The sequence below is a fragment of the Mastomys coucha genome, unplaced genomic scaffold (assembly GCF_008632895.1).
Source record: "Mastomys coucha isolate ucsf_1 unplaced genomic scaffold, UCSF_Mcou_1 pScaffold14, whole genome shotgun sequence".
NCBI classification, from domain to species: domain Eukaryota; kingdom Metazoa; phylum Chordata; class Mammalia; order Rodentia; family Muridae; genus Mastomys; species Mastomys coucha.
Window position 1 is genome coordinate 72,453,877 of NW_022196896.1, and position 26,528 is coordinate 72,480,404.

A 26,528-nucleotide genomic window follows, 5' to 3' on the forward strand; every position below is an offset into this window, starting at 1 on the left:
TTCTTCTTCTTCTTCTTCTTCTTCTTCTTCCTCTTGTTTGTTTTCTGAGACAGGGTTTCTCTGTATAGCTCTAGCTGTCCTGGAGCTCACTCTGTAGAACAGGCTGGCCTTGAACTCAGAAATCTTCCTGCCTCTGCCTCCCAAGTGCTGGGATTAAAAGCATGTGCCACTACTGCCCAGTGCACCCCCTTTCTTTAATGATTTATTTTTTATCTGCATTGGTATTTTGCTTGAATTTCTGTGGGCAGGTTCCTGATCCCCTGGATGTGGAGTTAGAGACAATTGTAAACTGCTACATGGGTGCTTGGGAATTGAACTTGCATCCTCTAGAAGAGATGCCAGTGCTTTTAAACCTCGGAGCCAAACCACCTCCCTTGTCTCAATGCACATAAATACATTTTGTTGATTTTATTGCTCAGGAGGACACTAACTAATAGTGTCTCCCACTAGAAATACATTCAATTCATGTTTCAGTAAAATTACAATCAAATATTGCAACTACAATCCTCAGCATCTCACTGCTGAGCAGCTGAAATAGGAACACATGAAATACACCAAATTATCCGAATAGTTTATATTACTGCTTTTCCAAGGACATCACGCAAGCTAGGGGTAAATAATTTCATAATTTACATATGATAGTCCTGATTTGGTGGTGTCCATTGAGTATTTCTACTTTAAATTAAATCAGTTGAAGAAAAGTATTTTCCTCTTGATAATAAATTGGTTAAGTTTTATTGGAAACATGGGATACCTACTGTTTTGTGAAAAACATGACACAATATTAACCAGAGGAATTCATGGGATAATCAATGTGTGGGAGGCCAAGGCCAGAGACACCTTCCTTGAGTATTTACTGTGAGGCAAATGCTTTGCTCAGCTTTCACAAAGATTATTTTTAGGAAAGGAATGAGATGAGATGAAAAGAATTACACTATGCAGTGGTGGGAAATACTAAGTAAAAATGAACTTCAAAGGTTACAACATATTCATTACATACCACATAATATTCTATGTGCATCCATGTCCTAAGTCTGTCCTTTCAACCCGTGAGAACATTATTTTAATTTTACAAATACAGACATGAAGCACAGAGAAACTAAGCAGCTTGCAGGACCATGCAGCAGCTCTTTCTAGGGGACACTCTTTCTCCAGTGGCTGTGTGTTTAACACTGCCTAGTGCTAGTTTCTAGTTTTCTTTTCTTTTTAAAGCTGTTTTAAAATCATTTTTTTTTTATTTTTTGAGATTATAGTCACATCATTTCCATCCCTTTCATCCACCCAAACCCACCATATGCCCCTTCTTGCTCTCTTTTAAATTCATTGCCTCTTTACACACATATATGTAATGTAGCAATGAGTAATTGTTGCTACACTACATATATAGGTGTATATCTATATCTATACTTATCTATATATCTATATTCATATTTCTAAATACACATGTACAGCCTGCTTAACTTTTCAGGACTGACTACTTGGTATTTGGTAACCAGCTAATGTACTCTTCTCTGGGGAAGACTGTTTATCAACCATCATTTTAATAAACTAGCATAAATCCCATCTGGATTCTAAACATGTTTTTCATCCTCACAGATTAGTATAATCCTCTCTCTCATCAAGGTAACTTCTCTTTATAACATACAGGGAGCCTTACATAAAACTATAACCAACCAAAATGCAAACTTGTAGAACCCACTACCAACTGATGCATATGCAATACAGTTTCTATCCAAGAACATTATGAGAGAGGGCTTGGAAAGAGTCTGAGGGCTATGAAAATATGAAAGTTGCTGTGAGATTTTGTCTATTAGGAATGTCAGAAACTATGTTTACTCAGATTTTACATATAATAATTGTATGTATTATATTATATATAATAATTATATATACCATATAATGAGCATCTCATTCCATGGTATAGGAAAGCGAAATGCACATGCCGAAATTACCATCACTTGGGAGATCAGGAGCTGAAACCAAGATGCTTACTGACTTTTTTTTTTTTTTTGAGACAGGGTTTCTCTGTGTAGCCCTGGCTGTCCTGGAACTCACTCTGTAGACCAGGCTGGCCTCGAACTCAGAAATCTGCCTGCCTCTGCCTCCCAAGTGCTGGGATTAAAGGCATGCACCACCACTGCCCAGAGCTTACTGACTTTTATCTTGGATGTTACTCAGTACTGTTTAAAGTGCCATGCTGATACACCTACCACTTCAGAATGCAATAATAATAACAAAAGACAAAATAACAAACACACTTGTTATATACACAAAATAGTTTCTGGCACTCTGTTTTTTTGTAAGATTGTTAATAAAGAATGAATTTCCAATGTAGATGGCTAATTGGAAATTATCTATATTGATAAAGACATCAGGAGATATAAAGACACATTGATAGCTAGAAAATAATGTAACATTTTCATATTTATATTAAATGTGAAAAGATAGCATCAATGATGGCTATGTGTTTTGAGCAAAAACTTATATGTGTTGAATATTGCAGAGAAACTTAAGAGCAATATTAAGAAGATTATTTGCACAGTTTATTCTTTCATATCTACTAGAAATGTATTTTATTCGTCGATGAGGAAGGAGAATTAATGAGAGCTTGAAGCTAAAAGGACACAGAGGTTCAGTTCTCAAAATCAAAAGACTGAAGGCTTTATGAACAACAGCATGGATACATTTAACATCACTGGACTTAAAACTATTAAAATAATAAACATATTATACATATTTAATCACAATCAAACCTAAAGTTAAGAAAGAACATATTATTTTAGGCTCCAATAATCCATTCAGGCATAAGTTTCTGAAAGTTAAAATGATACAGAAAGTCAACGTTATACCAAACCAACAAACAATGATTATAAGGACAGAATTTTGATGCACAGCCCTTCCTGTGACTTTCCACCTTAAAATATTGACTAAAAAGCTGATGTAAAGGCCAATTAATGAAACAGACCAGGAAAGTAGCTGTTTTTTTTTTTTAAATAATACAGTGTACTGTTCGTACACTTCAATTAAAAGATCAATATTGAAAGATATGTATAACTAGGTAGCCATGAGAAACAGACCAAAATATTATTTAACATGCACTTTTTGTGGTTTTTTTTTTTTTTGTGTGTGTGTGTTTATTTATGTAGATAGAAGAATTTCTGTTCTTTGTCTATCATCTCTTACTCTTTTTAGGAAAGTAGCCAAACTTGAGTTTTACAAAAGAGAACTTATACTCAGTTTCCTATTAGGCTCCTTCAATCTACTTAACTAACCAGTGTGTTTCTTAGGATTGATTGTTTGTTTGTTTTGTTTTGACACAGAAAGCAGTGAAAGTGCTTAACATTTTGCAAAGCATTTAAAATAATTAACTTGATCCAATACTGGAGAAGGGTAATGTATATTCTCTGACAAATGTTTCTCTGTGGCTTGTTTCCTTTAGTATAAGGAGGTGGGTAATTTTAAATTCAGTGGTTAATTTTAAATTTCAATTTGCCATGGTCTTGTCTCACCTGGAAAGACAGCCTCAACTGAACTGATATTAAGAATGGGTTGGCCTGTGTGGCATGTCTGTGTGGATTATCTTGCTATTAATTGAGGTAAGACTTGCCCATTGTGATATCTTGTCTTAGTCAGGGTTCTCTAGAGCCACAGAACTTACTGAATGTCTATATATAGTAAGGGAATTTGTTGTGATGACTTACAGTCTGCAGTCCAACTACCCCAACAATGGGCAGCTGTGAATAGGAAGCCCAAGAATATGGTAGTTGCTCAGTCCCATGAGGCTAGTTGTTTCAGATTCCAACAGATGTGCTGGCAAGTAAATGCAAGCAGGGGAAGAGCCAATCTTCCTTCTTTCAATGTCCTATTGTAAGTCTCCAGCAGAATGTATAGCCCGGATTAAAGGTGTGTTCTACCACGCCTGGATCTGGGACTTGTTTTGTCCCAGACTGATCTTAAACTCAGAGATCTTGCCTTAGTCTCTTGGGATTAAAGGCATGTACTACCTGGCCTGGGCCTAAGCTTTTCATGGCCACTATGCCTCAAGATCTCCATTCCATGGTCCAGGACAGAAACTTGTGTCTTCCAGCCTCAAGATCTGGATCACAGGTAAGCCCACCAGTTCTGGATTGTAGTTCATTTCAGATATAGTCAAGTTGACAGCCAGGAATAGCCATAATACACCCTTACCTGATTTGGAATCTTAAATAACATAAAAGAGGGGAAAAGTGGCTGAGACCAGAAAACACAGATCCATTCATTTTGCTCCATGACTGGCTGCTTGGGTTTCTGTTTACCTCTTCACATATAAAAGTTTACACTGTGTGCTGGGTAAGTTTTGCCAGCTCAACAGAGAATACTCACCTAGGAAAAAGGAGCCTCAATGGGGGAATTGCTTCTATTAGATGTGCCCATGGGTATGTCTGTAGGGGCATTTTCTTGATTAATGTTTAATGTGGAAGGATCCAGTCCACTATGGGCAATGCCACCCCTGAATATGTTCCTAGGTAGTGTAAGAGAGCAAGCCAGTAAGCAGTTTTCCTGTTTGGTTTCTGTATGAGTTCCTGCCTCCAAGTTTCCTGTCTTAAGTTCTGGACCCGATTTACCCCAGCAGGGATTGTATCTTGTAAGCCAAATAAAGTCTTTCCCCTGAGTTGGTTTTGGTTAGTTTTTTATTTCACTAAAAGCAAACTAGGGCAGATTGTAACTAGGAACTGTAAAGAAAAACTCCCCCCACCACCATTTGCTTATGTCAGGTTGTTTTATCATAGTAATAGAAATAAAAGTAGAACACATGGTATTGTTACTATTGTACTTGAAAGTTTATTTTCAATCATTTATTAATATATATTAAGTCAAACACTAAACAAAGCTATGTGTGTGTGTGTATATTTTTGTGAACACATGCACTTGTAAGATTCTAATGCCACCAGGAATTAACTATTGGAAATGTCTGTTACAGATAGTTTTGTCTACATAGAGACCACCACCTTCATCATAAGGGGAATATGAGAGTTTATTCTAGAGCTATTCTGAGTGGTCATGATCCAGGAACACAGATTTAGTTTATCTCATATTCCATGTTCCAATATGGCAGCAGTTTCACAGGGGTTTTTAGTTTTACAGAAAAGAAGAAAGTCAGGGCAACTTTAAAATACACATAAAAGTCAGATACATTGAGATGGGGCTGGGGAGTTATTCTGTAGGTCCAAGATATTATGTAATAACCTTCTTTGCCTTTGGATTTGTGGAAGCTCGTGTTCTGCTAAACTAATAGCTTCTAAGAGGTTTGCTTTTTTTATTGTGAGGTATTAATTCAGATGCACACAGGAGAAAGAAATGGCTGTTTCAGAAGGCTAAAACTAGCCCAAGATAAAATAATCAGCCCCAAGTCTACAAAATTCCAGTTTCTCCACACTACTGAAATTCTAATTTGCTCACACTGGCTGAAACACTGCAGATCTTTGTTTTTTCCAGGCCCCAGGAAAGAGCAGGCCCATCAGTCTCTGCAGACAGAGACTCCTAGGGATTTGTTGTTGTTGTTGTTGTTGTTCATAGCCAGACACAGTTTCTTTCCAGGAATTTTCATTCATGTTTTTAGCCACTCATGCATAAAGCCAATAGCTTTGAGGATGGAAACAAAAACTTGTTAGATAAACTTGGAATGAAATGAACACATAGGAAAAAGTTTTTCTGGGCAGTTTGGCTTACACAAGCAACAAGTAGCAAGTAGAGAATGTATATGTATATTTAGATCATTCACAAATTCTTGCGAGCTTGTATATTAAAGGAACAATAAATTCTGAATAGTAGATCTTAGCAATTGATTACTTTAGGTCATTTTGGAAATAGCAACAAGTTACACATGCATATCTAATTGTACATGGCTTAATGACTTACTGGAATGTATTATATAGCCTTTGAACCACTTGGATATTAAAATATAATCTTCCATGTTACTAGACATGAAATTAGAGTGAAGACCTTGTGATTCAAAGGATTTAATTTCTAGGCCAACTGAGTGAAGAGTTGCTGTTAGTAATGAAAATTTTTAAAGATTTGGTTTCAATATACATATTAGTATTTATGGATTGGACTTAACTATATCATTCTGTATCATTTTAAATACTACTAAATATTCCTTAAATCTTTCTCTACATTTGTGAGCTAGAGGGAGAGGAACATCTCTTCAGTAAGTGTGCTGGAGAGTTCTCCCTGCTTGGGCACACTGACTGAAACACTCAAGACCCCAGGAAAGAGCAGAGAACTGAAGTCCAAGTCTTAGAAGCAGCAGGGAATTCTCAGATCCTTAGTTAACACACTCAGGCTTTTCCAATCTGGCTGCACTGAGCTTTTACCACAAAGACTAAACCTAGCAGGAGCGTGAGTTAACATTTGAGAATGTTAAACTTTTTTTAAACTTAAAATCACACTGGGTTGTTAATTTGTTGAGTGTGTTCATGTGTGGAGGTCAGAGGATAACTTGAAAGAGTCTGTTCTCTCTTACTTTGCTGGGCCTGGTCTCATGAATTGAACTAAGATCGTCAGGCTAAGTTAGAGCCCTTAATTTCTGGCAATTTTGTTGGTTAGTAGATTTTTTTTTTTAGAGGACATAAATGACATCATTAGTTTGATAATATTGTAGGATCCTAATATACAGTCTCCTACAAAATAGAGTATATGTTTGTTCTATGGATGGTTTTCTGACATTTTCCCATTTCTGTGAGGCATCCTGATAAATATACGTGACTGATTGAAGATGTGTACTTAATGATGTCAGTAGATTACACATGAAATTCAATTCAATAGCATTGGAATTATTGACCTGGACCAGCCTTGGCTTGGAGAGGGGTTCTGCGAGAGGGGGTGTCTAAGAGTGGTGAAAAGAAAGACTTGAAGTCAAGTCATGGATCCAAGGTGACGACCTGTGAAGTTCTGCTTGATACAGTTTTCAAGTTTGCTTTTTTCTATTTTCTTTTTTCTCTCAGGAGATGTCTCTATATTCTGGTTGCTTGCTGTTCTAAGAGATTTCTCTGTCCATGTCCTGCTTGCTTGTTGTGTGTGTGTGTGTGTGTGTGTGTGTGTGTGTGTGTGTGTTTGTATGTGTTTATGTATGTGTGAGTTCTCCAAGCAGTTATCTCTTTTTACTCTAAAAAATTCTATGGGTGGTTCATCTCCTGAAGAACATAGGTCCAATCTTTTATTTTACATATTAATCCAGTCATTTACTTCAGGTTTCCTTTTGATTATTCTAATTATCACCATCCAGTGACCCCAGCTCCTTAGTTCTTAGGGGAAACAGCAAAAAAGTATTTCTTCTTAACCTTGAAAAACAATTCAGAGATCTGCCTGCCTCTGGTAAGCACAGAGGGTAAGGTAGCTGGGTTCCCACCTTGTCCTGAAATTACCATTCCAATCAGGCCTGGGCCTAAGCTTGCTTTGTCCTAGGCTGACCCTGAATTCAGGAATCCATGGGCATTTGTAGCTGCCTCTCTTTGTATCTTTCTGACAAGCTGGATCATAGATCATAGTGTAGTGTAGTGTTCCTTTGGAGTCCTAGAGCCTGTCATAATTTATGTATTACATCCTCATACTTTTACATAGTTTAAAATTTATATATTTTTGAACTCACATTTAGAGCTCTTTCCCATACCCTTAAAGGCTTTCCTGGAGGTCCCAGTGTTTACCACTTTCCTGAGACATAGCACACTCTAGACTCCTGGACTCCTGCTGTTTTTAATTAGCATGGAGTCATTAACATTAACAGGGAGGCCATTACTCAGAAGAAAAGAGTCCTCCAATACTAAGGGTTCAGAATATATGTACATTGTTACACAAAGAAGCCTTATGTCCACAGCTACCATCAGTACTTGTGGAGGCTCACACTTCGGACCTGTAACAAGGGAAGGAACCATGTCACTCTTTCCCCACCAGTGCCATGCAGGGCTCTCTACATATTATTACACAATACTTTAGATAAAAGGTATTAAATAAAATTAAGCTTTCTTCAAGTATTATTGAGTTTGGAAATATGTGTTGTAAACTCATTAGGTTAGTGAAAACCATGGATAATAGGCATCCAAGTCTGCCATAAAACACTACAGGATGCACACATTAAAATATATAATCAATATAGTATGCATATTGTATATGTAGTAATGAACCCAATTATGTTTTTGTTTTTTTTTTACCTCTAGATTATTTTGGAAAGAGCATGAAAATCTGCTAACATTTAAAGCAATGCTAACATAATTATGATAACATAGTTGTAGCAAAACATTTGGAGCTTTGTTAGTAACAACTTTCTTTATGGATAAATGTTTTTTAAGTTGGAATCATGTAAGAAAGAAGTGTTTAAAATTCTTTAGGAATACCATACATTGTATGTTTATCATATTACCCACCATTTCCATGTCTTTACACATTCATATCCATTTCCCTACTAGTTTGACTTTGTGTCGTATATATTCAACTTGGTTTTTTAAATAAAAGCAAAGACATGCATGTAAACCTGTGGGCTAAAAGGTGCCCCCCTCCACCGTGCAGGTGGGCAGATGCCCACTGGGTGTCAAGGAAGAGCTGAGAATGGACTGGGGGCCCACGGGGCTGGCTCTGGCCTGGGACTGAAGGGAAAATGGCAGAGAGAGAGAGTGCTCCAGCTGGGTCCAGCCTGGAGGAGAGTGTTTGGCTTGGGTTGGCAGAAACCTTGTCTGGGAATGCAGAGAGGCCTCCTGCATGAGATTAGGTGCAGCAAGACCTCCTCCATTGCTCCAGCACAGCAGATCCCAATAAGAGGTAGTTCATGGTTTTAAGGCATTTATTGTCATGGCAGGAAGGGGAGCTAAGAGGGTAGTAGAGGCAGAGAAAGACAGAGAGAGGGAGAAAGTAATGAAGTTGAGGCTGGCCATGTGGAGAGGGGAAGGAAGGGAATTTGGAGAGACGGGAAGCAAGAGGGCAAGAGAGAAGCAAGCTGGAAGCAGGAGTAAGAGTAAGAGAAAGAGGAGGGGCAAGCAGCCCCTTTTATAGTGGGCTTAGCTACCTTGCTGTTGCAGTTGTTATCTAACTGTGGGGGTGGAGTCCAGTCAGAATACCAGGGACTTGGGGTGTTGCCCTATGTGACTGGTGGCCACAGAATTATGGAGCTGGGGCCTCGTGTCAGGAGCCTAGTGTGTGGGAGCGTGGCAAATGGGGAGCCTTTCGTCCCTTGCAGAAACACCTGCTGGGTCTCTGGAGTTTAAACCTAGCCCGACCAGAAAACAGGCTGCCTTTCATGGTCCCATGTAAACCTATCAGCCACTACTTCAAATGTCATCAAACTGAACTTTCTCCTTGAGCTTGAGATTGGATCAATTTCCCGATCTCTAATCTGTTACATGCATCACACAAGATGAGAGACTAAAATTGGACTGATCAAGTGCTTCTTGTAGACAGTGTGCATACTATATTCTGTAGAGTATAGTGATGGCTGTGCGTTTTAGATTGGAGAGAGGATACATCATACTAGTGCTTTTGTGGATTTAACATTACCTTTATTTTTTTAATAGAGAGATTGAGAATGACAGATCCAAAGAATGGACTGTTCCTTTCTCCTCATGGTTGTAGAAGGCTTGCCTTATCCACAGAGCATGGTGCCCAGCTCAGAAAACTGCACTCAACAGGTGATGTTGCTCATGCATTAGTAAACTTTAGGAATTAAGAAGATATATAAAAATTATTCTAGATGAAATAGTCACTAGGAAAGAGGGTGGGAAATAGCCTGAGGACTAGTGAAATGTCAATGCTTCCTGCATTTATTTCAGAATTGCATTTTTTTACCACAGTTGCCTTGAAAATATCTTGATTATTGAGAATTGTTGACACTTTGTAATGTGATGTGGATTCCTTGATGTTGGGGAATTCTATGTCCCATAGGCAGTTTGCTCAGCTGTCTCTCATCTTTAATTCTCTTTGACATTGTATGGTTAGGTTGGGACTAGTTTGCTTTGTTGAGTCTACCTGGTTCATTTGTGGATCCTCTGGTTCTGATCATACAAATAGTGTATCCTGATCAAAGGCATCTCTTTTGTTCTGAACTACCAAAAATTAATCAGGCAGGTATGCCTACAGCTAGAAGCCTGAAGTTTATATTAATAAACTATACTTCTTAAGTCTATGAATTAATCATCATGGGCAATTTCATATTCTCTTCTTAGGTTTTCAAGCTCTTATGTTGTTCTCTACTAGCTGAAAGCTACAAGAAACAGTCTTATATAACTTATTTTAGCCTCAATTTATGGATGCATCAAAAAGTGGAAAGCCCTTTGGCAGTAAGTACTGCCTTTATTCTGACTTCCTAAGAGAAAGATAGATGTAATTATTAGTGTTGATGGGGATGGTGGCAGCTTTGTTCCTTGGATGGATTCTTGGTGTGCACAGTGTTTGACTCTTGTGTCCTTGACAGCATTTCTTGTTGAGAGTGATGCTGGAAGAGGGATAAAGTACGAATTATTTGTCTGACAGTTTTGGAAAGACAATAAGACTTGAAATGCTCATTTGAATACCGAACAATTAACAAAATACTACCTTCTAGAAATGTTATTGTACAAGCTTATGTTTTATTTTATTATAATATTTTAAAATTTTAAAAATAAATAGCCCAAATTGCAGTCATAGCTTTAATTTAAAATAAATAGTTTAATTATCAGTCATCATTTATACTATCATAGACTTTATCACCTCTTATGGTGACATAAATGATAAAGCTTAATTATTTCTCTAAATAAATGATCGATGTAAAAAGCTTGTTACCTTTTTCAAGTGTCATTGACTATATAATATTGACCATGGATAATTAAATGGCTAGTGTTACAATCAACCTTTTAAATTTTTTCTGTGTAACTCTCTTGAGGCATCTTTATTTGTATGAGTTGTTTATTCAGCTCTGCCCTAGACATCTTTGCATCTAGTTATCTTCAAGATACAGTTGTGCCTCTGACCTTAGATTATTTAAATAAGAGTCTCTAGTCACTAGAAGGCACATTAGATAGATAGGCTATGGTGTAGAAAAATGACTTAAGCAACCACTCTAGAACTGGCATGACCCTATGGCTTGTGATAAAGAAGAGAGAGTGATGTAGATGGAATGGGAAGGTGATGAGAGAAATCAGTACCATAAGTCTGCCCTGATAGGGACTGTAGGTGTTTAATTGTATACAACAATTAGTAGACCTTTGTGACATTAACATGATTGCCAATATGTTATATGAAATATGGAAGACAGCCTCAAATATTACACTTTTGATGTCTGCCTATGACTCTCTCCTTATTTAGTGAACATAGCTAAAATAAACCTGAATGATTCCTTTTTACAGATTAGTTGTATGAGAAGGAAGCTGTATAAAAGAAAATGGATACTTATTTATACAGCTTTTAAATACATTGTTTAAAAAGCATTTCATGCTCTTATTTTGGTATAACTGGTAATATTACTATATTATAACAGAAAGGGATACACTCAGTAAAAGAAATGCATATACTATTTATGGTCAGTAAGGCATTTTATTTTAAAAATACTGTTAGGTTTTTAAAAATATCTAAAGTTTTAAAATAATAATTACCTTCTTTCCAAATTTAATTTTACTTCTTTCTTGATGAGTGTGCTTTGTTAACATAGAATTATACTGTTTAATCATTTTTAAAAATATATTTTGTGAACCTGATTTAATGTCAGTATGAGTATTGTCAAAAGTTTAGTTGTGGTAATTGGATTATTATCTGGAAATAACTTTTAGTAGTGAAACTACTTTCATCACTTATTTATTTTTATTAAAAGTTTGTATGATCTATTTAGTGTGTTGTTGTGGTTGCATTGTATACTTGTTAGTGTATTTGTGTGTATATGTTGTATGAAGTAGATTTGGGCAAACGCTGCTTGTGTTGTAATGTTAATTTTGGTCCGACAAACTGCTTACAGGCGTGTCTACAGTAAGACACTAAGGGACCCTGACCCCAGTTGGTTCCCATTGCTAAATAAAAATGCCAGCAGCCAAAGGCTGTGTGGGGCAGACAGAGGCAGGACTTTTAGATTTCCTGGGCTTGAGGCAGATAGGAGAGAGGAGGAGGCAGATTCACAGAGGAATCAGGTTTAGGAACTACAGTAGGTGACAGGGCAGCAAAGATAAAACATAGAATTAGAAGGTGTTAAGCCAGGAGTACCAGAGGGACATATGTGCTAGCTGCAGAAAGGTGCCCAACCATTGAGCTAGCCAAGACATGTCAAAATTAATTGGCTTGTACGTGTGCGTGTGTGTGTGTGTGTGTGTGTGTGTGTGTGTGTGTGTGTGTGTCTTTTGAGAATCCAGAGGGCTCTGGTGAGTGGCTGGAAGTTTGATCTGCCAGGAGCCAAAGCAACTTAACTAATTCACTGCTACCTTAGCGTGCATGTATTAAGGTGTATGTGTGGAAGTCAGAGGAACCACTTGGGGAATCTATCTATTCTTTCAGTCCAGTACTGGATTACATTTAGGTCACCAGGCTTTGGGGCAAATAGCCTTACTCACTGACAGTCCTGTCACTGGCCTTGTTTGTTTGTTTGTTTGTTTATAGGGCATAATGATCAAAACTCTGGATATACTTTATGAAAAAGCACTTTCAATTTTAAAAAGTCATGCTAGTGTTATATCTTAGGGCTAAAATATATGAAGAACCATAGTAATAATTGTTTAATGGGTTTCACTTAAGTATTTCTCAAAGAGATCTGACCATGGAACCATTTTTCTCCTCATTGCATAAACTGATGTAATGTAGAACATCCTTTGCATTCTACCCACAGAACTGACTTTTGCTTGATGTTGCTGAACCCAACAGTGAGGATGTTATTCTTTTTGATGCTGAACAGATGTGGACTTTATTACCTCATTACTGCTTTCAAGTCTTGCACATAAACCTCTTAGTACATTGTTGTTTAGTCTTTTAAAGTCTTTAGTTTAATTTTAAATAGTTAAATTTTAAATCGTTTTTTCTTCTTCTTTTTTTTTTTTCCAAAAGAATTCCAGTTTTCTAGCTTTCTGTCAGTTGGCTGTTGGTTTTATACAAAATCTCAGTAGTTCAGCTTTACCAATGAGGAATTGGGAGCCAGATGCTGGAGTGAAAGCCTGCTATCTAAAAGAGGCAGAGAAAGCACCCAGCTGACCTTCCTCAGTTAACCTCCCAAAAGGATCTCTCCTCCACACCTTCTCAACCTCTCCCCTTCAAATTGAGCGTCTCTCCTTTCTACTTCCTGTGAATTTCTCTATCTGACCTCCTGACTCCTCTTACTATCTATCCTGTTATTTTATTTCTTATGTCATGCCCTGTCACCTATATTTTTACTCAGCTTCTTGACCCATTGTTATTTAATCCTATTTACAATAAACAGAAAGGTCTTGGAGTAAAGGTGTGTGCTAGGGCTGAGCCACACCACAGCTAAAAACAGGGTTTTCTAGTAACTAGCACAATCTCGGTGTTCACAGTGTGATCATATATCCCCCAGCAGCATGGCACTGTTCGTTGCTTGCACAAGCATCTAGACTTTAAGATGGCTCCTTTTCTGCATCTTTTCCTTCACTGTCTGATTTAGAAAGCTACTAGATAATGCTGGATAAAAGAGTAGAGTGTCATTTAGTTCCTTTTTGTATTCCATAGCTTTTACTACTACTCTAATTTTAGAAAAGGAAACTGGTACCTGATAGAAAATGAGTTCTCTCATTGTCTCATTGAAATGTAACAAGAAGGAGGGAAAATATCTTGGGTATTAGGAGCTTTTGGGCTAATAACCACTTATCAGTGAGTGCATACTATGTGTTCTTTTGTGATTGGGTTACCTCACTCAGGATGATATTTTCTAGGTCTATCCATTTGCCAAGAATTTCATGAATTCATTGTTTTAAGTAGCTGAGTAGCACTCCATTGTGTAAATGTACCACAATTTTTGTATTCATTCCTCTGTTGAAGGATATCTAGTTTCTTTCCAGGTTTGGGCTTCTATAAACAAGGCTGCTATGAACATAGTGGAGCATGTGTCCTTGTTATATGTCGGAGCATCTTTTGGGTATATGCCCAGGACTGGTATAACTGGCTTCTTGGGTAGAAGTATGTCCAATTTTCTGAGGAACCGCCAAACTGATTTCCAGAGTGGTTGTACCAGCTTGTAGTACCACCAGCAATGGAGGAGTGCTCCTCTTTCTCCATATCCTTGCCAGCATCTGCTGTCACCTGAATTTTTGATCTTAGCCACTCTGACTTGTGTGAGGTGGAATTTCAGGGTTGTTTTGATTTGCATTTCCCTGATGACTCAGAGTGTTGAATATTTCTTTAGGTGCTTCTCAGCCCTTCAAGTTTCCTCAGGTGAGAATTCTGTTTAGCTCTGTATCCCATTTTTAATAGGGTTATTTGGTTCTCTGGATTCTAACTTCCTGAGTTCTTTGTATATATTGGATATTAGCCCACTATTAGATATAGGATTGGTAAAGATCTTTTCTCAGTCTATTGGTTACCATTTTGTCCTATTGACAGTGTCCTTTGCCTTACAGAAGCTTCGCAGTTTTGAGGTCCAATTTGTCTATTCTTGATCTTAGAGCCTGAATTCAGGAGACTTTTCCCCACTTTCTCTTCTATTAGATTGCATATATCTGGTTTTATGTGGAGGTTCTTGATCCACTTGAACTTGAGCTTTGTACAGAGAGATAAGAAAGGATCAATTTGCATTCTTCTACATATTGGCCACCAGTTGAACCTGAACCATTGTTCCACTGAGTGGTTTTAGCTCCTTTATCAAAGATCAAGTGTTCATAAGTGTGTAGGCTTATTTCAGGTTCTTCAGTTCTATTCTATTGATCTACCTGCCTGTCACTGTACCAGCACCATGCAGTTTTGTTTTTGTTTTTCGAGACAGGGTTTCTCTGTGTAGTCCTGGCTGTCCTGGAACTCACTTCATAGACCAGGCTGGCCTCGAACTCAGAAATCCACCTGCCTCTGCCTCCCAAGTGCTGGGCTTAAAGGCATGCACCACCACTGCCTGGCCACCATGCAGTTTTTGTTTGTTTTTAACACAATTGCTTTATTGTGTATTGTATTGTAGTACAGCTTGAGGTCAGGGATGCTGATTCGACCAGAAGTTCTTTTATTGAGAATAGTTTTCACTATCCTGGGTTTTTTTTTTATTCCAAATGAATTTCAGAATTGTTCTTTCTAACTCTATGAAGAGTTGAGTTGGAATTTTGATGGGGATTGCATTGAATCTGTAGATTGCTTTTAGCAAGATGGCCATTTTTTACTATATTAATCCTGCCAATACATGAGCATGGGAGATCTTTCCATCTTCTGAGGTCTTCTTTGATTTCTTTCTTCAAAGACTTGAAGTTCTTGTCATACAGATCTTTTACTTTTTGGTTAGAGGTACACCAAGATACTTTATGTTGCTTGTGGCTATTGTGAAGGGTGTCATTTCCTTAATTTCTTTCAGGAAGACCAAAGTGTGGGTGCTTCCATTCCTTCTTAGAAACAAAATACTCACAGGAGCAAATATGGAGACAAAATGCAGAGCAGAAACTGAAGGGAAGGCCATCCAGAGACTCTCCCTCCTGAGGATTGATCGCAGATACAATTACCAAAATCTGGCACTATTGTTGATGCTAAGAAATGCTTGCTAAAAGGAGCCTGATATAACTGTCTTCTGAGAGGCTCTGCCAGAGCCTGACAAATGCAGAGTTGGATGCTAGCAGCTAACCATTGGACTGAGTGAGGGGTCCCCAATTGAGGAGTTAGAGAAAGGACTGAAGAAGCTAAAGGGGTTTGCAACCCCTTACAAAGAACAATATCAACCAACCAGACCCCTCAGAGCTCCCAGGGACTAAGCCACAATTCAAGGAGCACACATGGCTCCAGCTGCATATGTAACAGAGGACAGCTTTGTCAGGGGTCAATGGGAGGAGAGGTCCTTGTTCCTATGAAGGCTAGATAGATGCCCCAGTGTAGGAGAATCGAGGACATGGAGGCGGGAGTGGGTGGGTGGGTGGAGGAACACCCTCATAAAAGCAGGAGGAATGGCAAAGGGGTAAGGGGCTTCCGGGAGGCAGGAAACTGGGTAAGAGGATAACACTTGAAATGTAAATAAATTAAAAATAAATAAATATAAAAAATGAGGGAAAACAAAATATAAATGAATGAAATAAACAAGTGATTTGAAAGCCATTTCTGCCCTTAGTTTTCCCAAAGCATGTTGTAATTCTATCCCTTTTCAATTTTCAATCAACATTACAATCTGCCCCTTTTCTTAGCAAATATTTTAGGAGTCATTTGTGTTTGCAATAATTTGCAATTTTATTATTTAACTTTTTTAACCTCCAAGAAGTATTTTTGTACTTCAGAATGATCATAATATGCGTCTGTACATGACATTTGTAGGCTATGTTTCACATGTGAATTTGTGGATGCTTCACAATAACTTTGCGGCCTTTTAGGAACAGAGCACAGTGGGAATAATTGCTGAAAGCGAGGAGCAGGATCTGAAAATCAGATGGCTATGCCAATTAAATCATGATGCAGTATAAAAATGATCTTGATGACTCCAAGGCAGCATTGAGGATAGTGAGTAATTGTAAATCAAGATTTACATCATTCTGGGGTAATAGCAAAGGCTAGTGAAATCACTCTCATTAGGTCCAGTATCCAAAACATTGTTATGCCTGTGTGATAGATAATAGGAAGGAGAAGATGAGTACATCATAGACTGCCTTTTGAAGACAAGATAAAAAGTTGTGGTGGCAGATGGAAAAGTTGAGGAAAAGAAAAAATAATGCTGTGTAACCTGAAGAATTTATAACATTTACAGGGTCAGAAATTTGAAGAACTTTTCCAGTCCTAGAGAAGAGGACGTATTTTTATGCTGTGCTTAATTTGAGTCTGCTGGATGCTCACCTCTGTTGACCTCTGTTAGGTATGCTTCCCTTACTTGTGGCACACTGAGGTTCATAGATTACATTGTATTACATATACCAAATGAGACAATTAGTTTTAAAATGTGTTTTATTCAGATCTTCAGTTTACCTGTAGTAGGCTTAACCTGGACTTATGAGCTACCCAAATTCTCTCTGTACTCATGAGAATGACTTATAATGGCTAAAAATCCAGTGTATCATGTTAGTTTCTACAGGCTTATTCTCTTCACAGTGCTCAAGCAACAGTTTTGGTAATATGCAAAAAACCCTAGACAAAATCAGCTTGAGGTTAGACAGGTTTAATTTTGACTTCCAGTTTGATGGTTCACCATAGTGGAGAGAGTATGTCTCGATGAGCTTGATCTGCCTAGTCACATTGCATCCATAGACAGAACACACAAAAAGATGAGTATTGGTTGACACTTGTCAGTCACTGCTCTGTTGCTGTTAAGAGAAAACATGACCAAGGCAGCACTTATAAAAGAAAGTGTTCAATTGATGGCTTACAGTTTAATAGGTTTAGTCTATTATCTATCAGAGTGGAAAGTATGGTATCACACAGGCAGGCACATCAGTGAAGCTAAGAGCTGATCTACAGGCATCAAAGAGCAAGAGAGATACTGGGCCTGGCATGGGCTTCTGAAATCTGAAAGCTCACTGTTGGGCATCTAGTTTGGATGGGAAAATGTCCTGGACTTTGGAGTGCAGGAACCACAGAGCTCTGAGGTGGGACAGTGTCACACTGGAAGGGCATCCTGAGATATGGGAGCCTAGGAGCCACACAACTCTGAGAGGAAGCCTCCTCCTATCCTAAGAGGCATTGCAGGTCCCAGGTAAGGGCATCGTTAGTTGAGCCCAGAACTCAGGAACCTCAGCTCTGCTCCTTCTCTTTGTTCCTTCCTTTCTTCTCTTCCTTGTTTCTCGTCTTCTTCAGATGGCAGAGTCATACCAGGCAGCAAATCTCATAAAAGAAATGTATTGCAGAGTCCAGGGTGTGGAGGGATGAATTCAGGAGTAACTGCCTGTAGTCCCAGGAGGGAGCAGACAGCATGGAACTGGACAAAATTCAGTGCTTATATAGGTTGCCGGCAGGTGGGGGAAAATGGAACTTTCTAGGGTAGAGATTTTCAGGGTGAGGGTTGATAGGATTTCAAGTCCTGAGCTTGGGGGAGCTCAGGGATTGATGGGTTTTCCTGCTCAGGGATTGATGGGTTTTCCTGCTCAGGGATTAGTGGATTTTCCTGCTCAGGGATTGATGGATTTTCCTGCTCAGGGATTGGTGTGTTTCTGAGGGAAGGTCAGGGACTGGTGGCTTTATTCAGACTTTTCACCTGAAATTAGCATAATCTGGGGAGGGTTCTGTTGAGGGCCTGGAGATGTCCTTGGTGACAATTACAGAGGTTGGAAAAGCCCTTATGATAGTTAGGGATAGTCTGGCTGCTGGAGCTCCTCAGGTAAGGGCCTAACCACTTTCCTGCCTTAAGGACTTACAACGTTTCCAAGGTATATAAAGTTTACAAAGCTTGCAAACAGAATCCACTGTAGGGAAAGCCTTTCCTGCCAATCGAGGGGAGGGACTAGCTAACACTAACCCTAGTGACACACTTTTCTTCCAACAAGGGTATACCTACTGCAACCATATGCACCTTCTAATCTGAATAAGCATTCAGATATTTGAACCTATGAGAGTCATTCTTACTCAAACTAGCACAATGCTCAAGTCATGATCTTCCTTTTATTCTGTCTAGAATCCAAGACAGTGGGTGAATAACATCCTCTCACTTACATTTAGGGTGAGCACTCCCACTTCAAGCCATTTTAGAAACTCTCTTACAGTCATGCCTAAAAGTTTATCTTTTAGGGGATTCTGGATTGTGTCCAATGAACAAACAGCATTTTTTAAAAAACTTTTTATTGGTTATTTTATTTATTTACATTTCAAATGTTATACCCTTTCCCAGTTTCCCCTTCGCAAACCCCCTATTTGATTCCTTCTCCCTTGCTTCTATGAAGGTACCCCCCATCTTCTGCTTCCCTGCCCTGCCATTCCCTTAGCCACTTTCCTGTCTATGCTGGGGCATTAAACTTTCACAGGACCAAGGGTCTTCCTTCTCAGCTGGAGCCATGGCCCCCTCCATATATATTTTGGCTGATGATTTAGTCCCTGGGAGCTCTGGGTGGTGGGGGGGGAGTCATCTGGTTCTTCTTCCTATGGGATTGCAAACTCCTTTACCTCCTTCAGTCCTTCCCCCAACTCCTCCTTTGAGGTCCCCATGCTCAGTCCCATGGCTGGCTACAAGCATCTGCATCATTATTGTCAGGCTCTGGCAAAGCCTCTCAGGAGACAGCTATATCAGGCCTCTGTCAGTAAGCACTTCTTGGCATCAGCAATAGTGTCTGGGTTTGGTGTCTGCATATGAGATGAATCCCCAGGTGGGGCAGTCTCTGGATGGCCTTTCCTTCCGTCTCTGCTCCACTCTTTGTCCCTGTATTTCCTTTAGACAGGAGGAATTCTGGGTTAAAATTAATCATTAGAGCAAACCTATTGTAAATCAGCACCTACAAACTTCTCCAGAAGATGCTCTGCCCTCATGAAGGGAACTCATGTTGCTTTTCAATTGAACGATATCTGTGAGAAGAATTCACAGTAGAAAGTGAAAGTTGCATGGTAGAGACTGCCAGGTTGCACCTGGCACTAAGGTACACACAGCATCCACATCTGTTTTCTAATGAAACTTAGATAATTTGGAATGATTTATCTCGAAGATAGTAAAAGTAAGATAGCTACAGGCAAATCATTGCACTGAAGAGAGCAGCTCTGTAAAGGATGAGCCAGTGAGAAGCAGGGGTCAATAGAAAGACTCACTGTCTGTACCATGGTCATATACATAATTTTGTTCAGTTTAGAAGCTATCATCTTGAGAGAATTGTTTTCAGGATTATAGCTGATAGCATACAGTACTAAGAGCTGCTGGGATATTTTCACTGTAAACACAAGTGAGAAGTCTTGTTTACTTGCTCTCCCGGAAAACATTTCAGAAAGGAAAAAGAGTAGTCCACACTCAAGGTTATACACACTCAAGCCTTACATGTATCTTCTTGAACACTTACAATTCTTTGTTTTTTTTTAAGCCTACAGCACCCGGTATTCCCAGGCGGTCTCCCATCCAAGAACTAACCAGGCCTGACCCTGTTTAGCTTCTGAGATCAGGTGCATTCAGGGTGATATGGTCATAGACCACTTACAATTCTTATTTGAGAATATTTTCATATAAAAGTAATGTTTCGGAACCAGCAACCTTCACAGCAAATATATGTGCCGGAACTCTCGAGCCACAACTTCAATGGCCTCTGTAGTAAGGGGGCTGTAGCCCTGTGGATCCTTTCTGCTCTCCAAACACAGAGGCTTATATTTATTAACAAATGCCCAGGCTTTATGCTAGGCTTGTTTCCCTCTGGCTCATAACTCAATTATCCTGTTTATACTAATCTAAATTCTGCCACGTGGCTAGTTTGTTACCTCTCCTCAGTTTCAGACATCCAACTTCCTCCAAGTCAGGGTGACCAATTGCTCAAGGAGCCCTCTTTCCCCAGGTTCCTCCCTTTGTCCGGAAGTCCCACCTTGCTGTACTGCCTTTCTCTCTAGGATATAGGCTTTTTATTTTAACCAATCGGAAGGTGCCTTAGGCAGGCAAGAAAGGACAGAATCATATCTTCACAAAATGTACAGAAACAGCACCCCAACAAGGAGCTCCTTTTATTTTCCATGTCCCTGTAATTTCTTTATTCTGCCCTATTTATATTTAGTTAAATTTTACTTTATGTGTTTAGATAAAGTAAGCATAAATTCATGAAGGTAGAATATTTGCCTTGTTTATCGTGTCTCTACTGTGTGAAACTATCCCTGGCACTTAATAAATAATGGTTAGATGAGTATGTTTCAATTATTGGAATAATCTTCCAGTTTCAAGCTTTTCTCTCATCTGAGTGCTCTTCTCATCTGTATGTTCCTCTGGACTGGCCTGGGCAGAGAGAGAAACAGGACAAGCTCTGAGGGCCCCATCTCAGCCACAGATCATCCTGGTGACTTCCAGTGGTTGGAGAGAAGTGCCAATAGCCAAACTTGTTTCACCTACCTCCAGGCACTTTAGATGAAATGGATCAGTACCAGGGTCCAGAAAGAGGCTATAGGGAACATTAGCTTGTGAGTATGGCACAGCAGTGGGTATGCTGTATGCATAGCAGTGGGAACTGGGTAGGAAGAGGGTTTAATATGGAGACAACTGGAGAGATAAACAAAACTTTGGGTTTTGTTTTGTTTTGTGTTTGGTTGCTTGGTTGTTTTTTGTTTTATTTTTGTGTTTTGTTTTTTCTCTGTCTTTGTATGCCTCTCTCTCTGTGTGTGTGTAGCCTAGCCTTATTCATCAAGTCAGTGGTATTTATTCTTGGGAACTCAGAAACAGTTACTAGAGCCCAAAGCTGGTGCAAGATTAGCAATATGAATGCCTCTATCCCCTTAATATAGGGTATTTGACCTCAGGGAGGGAGGGCCTCACCTGTATGTAGGCTTACCTGTTATCGCTAGCTTCTGTCTGTAACAGTGACTGACAAGGAATGAAAAAGCCTGCCTGCTCTTCTTCCAGAAGTGCACAGGCACTAAGATTTGTGGGAGAAGATCAAAATGTAATGCCTGGAAAATAAGCACTGGGGTTCTCTGTAGGCAGCCCTGCAAGCCTCAGTGCCACATCGCTGCCTTCTCTCAATTTCTGCTGCCAATTGTTCATACGTTGATGAATGTTACACGAATGCTCTCCCAGATTTCTATCGTGATTGATTCCTTCCTTCCTTTCTCCCTCCTTCCCTCCCTCTTCTCTCCCTCCCTCTTCCCTCTATCTGTCCATCTGTCCATTCCCCCCAGCTTTCTCTCTCTCTCTCTTTCTCTCTCTCTCTTACTGTCTGCCTCTTTCTCTCTCTGTGTGTGTCTCTCTTTCTCTCTTCCTTACCTATCTACCTCCCCTTTTTCTTTCTTTCTCCCTTCCTTCCCTTCTTCCTTCATTCCTTTCTTCCTTTCCTCCTCCTCCTTTTCAGATTAAACAATACAGTTTTATTTTCTAAGAGTTCTAGAGGTGTATGAGTCTCCATGGGAAGGAAAAATAGAATAGATTTTGAAGGTGGAGAGTAAACAGCTGGGGACAAGTGTAGGAGGCATCGGATTGGGGAAAGAATGGAAGGAGAGAGTACAGGGAGAAAGGCTGGAACTGGGGAGCTGTGGAAATCTAATTAAGAGGAAACTTCCCGGAATGTATGAGGGTGACAGTAGTGAGGACTCCTAGTAATAGAGAATAAGGAATCTGAACTTGCCATTTTTTTACTTCTTATTTCTTTCTCTTCTCCTTTTCTGCTTTTCTTTCTTTACCCAGATAACTGACAAAATGACCTTTTTCCCATGCTAAACATGAGGCCTATATCTGAGTTATATGCTAAGCTCTATGATTTTTTATGTGTAATAAATGTCCTGGGCCTAGTATTTTATGTTTTAGAAAGGTAAAACCAAATGCATATTTACGACTAATCCAGAAAAAATGTGCAGTGCCCTTGAGCTTAAGAGAACTATAAAATTGAGAATATATTTTTCTGCTACCAAGACATAATTCTTAAAATATATTTATCCTTGATCTTTCTTTTTTCTTTCTTTTCCTTTCTTTCTTTCTTTCTTCCTTTCTTTCTTCCTTTTTTCTTAAAAAATACAATGTTTCAAGCACAACAACAAAATATAGAACCCAAAGGCATATTATATTTGCTTTATTGTTTTTGTAAAGAAAGAGAAAAGTTTGTTGTTATATAATTTTTAATAATTGTAATACTTCTTAATATGACTCGGCCAACCCAATAATCGAGACATAGTCCTATTGATTTATTTAATCAGCTTTAGCACAATAAGTGGGCAATTATGCCTAAACTATTTTTTCTCGTGGTAGACTGGCTATTTCTCAACTTCACTCCCCAAGTTACTTGCTGTTTGAGTCTTTCCTGGGTTATTTCTGGTCCATCGGTCTGTCCTCAGGGGAACTTTTCAAGCTACAGACCATCTAATGGAGACCTCCTGCTCTCTTCAACTTTTCTCCTTCTTTTCCATTCTGCTCTTTTCCTGGACTCATGGTCCCTACCTATGACCCCAGTCCAGTATGCAAAGTCTCACCTACCTCTATTGTTCTCAGTAACTGGCTATCAGCCACTTTATTTCACCAATCCAAGAAGACTGGCAAGCAAAGTTTACATAACATCATATGGTGTATGTGGAAATGTGCTCGTCTAGGTGGCAACCAGATGGGGTCTAGTATTGAGTGTGTGAATACATAGCAGCACCAGAACAACTCCCAACAAAAGCTACTAACTTAAGTATGTTGATGTTTTGCTTTTTGGCTAGCTGAAGAAAAGCAGATATTCACAGCTAAAGCGTGTACTTTTATTTGGAGAGATTGCAGTTCTTTTTTAAATGAGGAAACACAACAAACTTATGTGCCCAACTTTTATTAGAGTATTATAATTCTGTGGAAAAAAGTGCTAATTGGATGGAGTTATATAAACTAATTTTCCTGGGTGGTTGATAATGAAGTTTCTTGACTGGATGCCTGTTGAAGAGGTTGTTCAGCAGGGGTAGTTTTAGGTTGTTTTGGTTCCAAAAAAAACACAAAGTGTCTCCCATAGGTTACTGCCTCAGGAAAGTTTAGGGCTAACAAAGAAATGAGTTCAGACACGTGGAGTTTGAGGTATATGCAAGGCTTACGTGCAGATAAGAGTCATCTGAGAAGGGGTTCTCTATACTCTGTAAGGATAGAGTTGATTCTAACATTGAAACCTTGTACTTTTCCTGCTGGTTGCAACTCTCCCCACTGGGGATTGTTTCTCCTTTTGTATCAATTTCTGTTCATTCACTCTTAGTATTCTTTAGGAATTCTGTTCCTTTTGTAATTTCAAATTCTCCTCCTCATCCTCGTCCTCGTCCTCCTCCTTCCTCCTCCCCCTCCTCATCCTCCTTCCTCCTCCCCTTCCTCCTCTCCCTCTTCCTCCTCCTTCCTCCTCCTCCTCCTCCCTCTTCCTCTTCCTTCACTATCTGTCTCTGTCTGTTTCTCTCTGTCTCTCTCTCTGTCTCTCCCTCTCTCTCTTTCTCTCTCTCCTTTCTTTCCCTATTTTTCCAGATAAACAAACTGAACAGAACTCATTCTTGATCCATGCAATTTGCTGTTGACTGGGTAATTTCTTAGATGATCTGGTCTTAGATGTAGTATGTCTCAGAAGATGATATTTAGAAGAATGATGAGTGCAGCACAGTCACTATTGAGTATTTAGGAAAGGCAGGTTTCTCAGAGAAGATGTTTCCAATGAGTGTATATGTGCATGTATACAGGTCTCTGTCTCTCTGTCTGTCTCTGTGTGTATGTGTATGTGGGGGGGGGTGTATGTGTGCATGCTTTTGCATATGGTAGGCAAACGCATGGTCATAGCATGCTTACCATGTATTTTTGCTTTGCGTTAAACAATCAATCAATAAAACATAATGATGTAACTCAATTCTTCAATGAGTTTATGAAGAACTCATTGCACATAAAATTCAACATTTCCTCCTTCATTTATTCAAAAATGTTTCTTCCACTTTAGTTTTCATTGATTTATTTATTTAAGTTACTTCAACTTAAATCTAAAGTTAAAAATACATGAACAACCTTTGCTGGTCTGTGAACAAAAGGCTATCTGTGGAGATTTCTAGCCTGGCCAGGTGGGAAGGTTCACACGAAGGGGAAACTTGACATGAGCTGGGATGAGTGATTTCCTCCATTGCCTCTGGGGCTGCTGCTCTGGTGCAGCTGCCTCAGTGGCCACTGTTGCCCTGAGAGATACTGCATTGGTTGCGTTGAGCCTAGCAAAGCCAGGCTGAGTCAGCAGAGGACTGGCTAGTGAGCAAGTGGAGTACAGGGGAGCTTCTGGTGGTGAACGCTTTGGGAGAGCATTCTCTTCCCAGGCAGTGTGACAGCTCTTGTGACAGAAGCTCTTGGATGATGGAGTAATTCGCATACACCTTTATTCCTTCTGGATAGGATCTTATATACAGTTTTGGGGTGGGTTGGGGTCTGACAGCAGGTGCTTCCTATCGGGTTGGTCTGAGATGTTAGGGATGCCTCGTGTACAAATGGAGGGGTACTGCCCCTACATGACTGATGGCCACACTTCTCTGGAGGGGGCTGTGGTTATAAGACAGAGCCTAGTCTGTCAGGAGCAGGTGATGCTCTTACCATCCTTCAGGATCCATGGGGTTTCAAGCCTTAGCTTGACCTTACCAGGCTTCCTCTCATAGTCCACCGCCCCACAAACTTTACAGGAAGTGACAATTATTTATATGTTGATATCTTTAATGCATAAAGTTATTTTGATTTCAAGAAGTAATGAAGATTCCATCTCAGTATGTGTCCTTATCCTGAGTGTAAATTACTTCTCTGAAACCCTTCTGAGTATGTACTCTGAGATTATGCAGACTGACTTAGTTAAGGGCACAATTAGAATATTGACGTGAGGTTATTTTCCAAATATTTTTATTATTCCTTGTTTTGTTGTTGCTTTATTTTTGGCAAGTTGGGACTTTTGGCCTATTAATTATATTTGTCTCCTGAAGGAAACCGGCCTGTAGCTTCACTTCATTCCATGGGTGATTCACGAACAGGGGAACTCGAGATTCTGTAAAATAAGCGGGTAGGGAGGAAAGAGAGACGACACCAGGAAAGGGTTCTTATCGAGGTGTGTACTTTACTTAGAGAAACGGAATATATATATATTCTTGAGGCAACAGAGTCAAGCCTTTTAGCAGATAGGTGAGAGTGGGGAAACGGGCATATCAAAGCTAGAACTTCAAGGCAGGGAGGCGGATCAAAGCCACAGTCTCTTTTGAATGTTGGGCTTCTGGTTCTGGTAAATCTCTGGGCTGGCTCCAGACTCCTGGTGAGTCGAGTCGAGTAGCTGTCTCTGGTGACGGTTGAGACCTCTCTGAGAAATCAGCAGGGCCGCCACATATCACCCTTAACTGAAATAAACAAAATAGGGGAATGCGATACAATCTCGACACAAATACATGGGCGATAAGGTGCGGAACACCTTCTGGCTCCGCCATCTAAGGCGATAGCGCACAATGGAAATCCAGGCCAAGAAACGTCTGTAACCCAGATGACCCTCATCTACGTGTCGCCTAAATTGGCTTCTCAGCCAGAAGGGTCAGTGCACCAACTTCCATGTAGCGTGCCAAGGTTCGTCCGCAAAAACCCAAGGTCCAAAGTCCATCGTAATTTCCGAGGATGGCTGACGTAACTTATTTCAGTCAGGTTCTGAATTCAACAGGGCGGGGTGCAGCCAGGAGTCAACGCTCGTCGCTGAAGGTTGATTTCAGAATGATGCAAATCAGTTCTTAGCAGCTGTTGAGGAACCGAATTAACCTATGAATACCCGGAGGCTGGAGTGCTGTAGAGCCAGAAGGTGTAACTGAAAGTCGCTGAAGACAGAAGTTCAAAGTTCGGTCGCCAGGAATTAATC

The 26,528-nt window shown here is 39.6% G+C and overlaps 1 protein-coding gene and 1 pseudogene across 2 annotated transcripts in view; one reads left to right on the forward strand and one right to left on the reverse strand.

The window, feature by feature from the left end:
- Positions 1-26,528, forward strand: part of Gulp1 (GULP PTB domain containing engulfment adaptor 1) — a 256,656-nt gene that overhangs the window by 60,689 nt on the left and 169,439 nt on the right. Inside the window, exon 2 of one of the 2 annotated variants that reach the window (XM_031367385.1) lies at positions 16,847-16,951. The exons of the other annotated variant lie outside the window; for it this stretch is intronic. The gene's annotated coding sequence lies outside the window, so the exon portion shown is untranslated. The remainder of the gene's footprint in view (positions 1-16,846; positions 16,952-26,528) is intronic. 2 annotated transcript variants of the gene reach the window in all.
- LOC116089618 lies at positions 20,083-20,191 on the reverse strand (annotated as a pseudogene).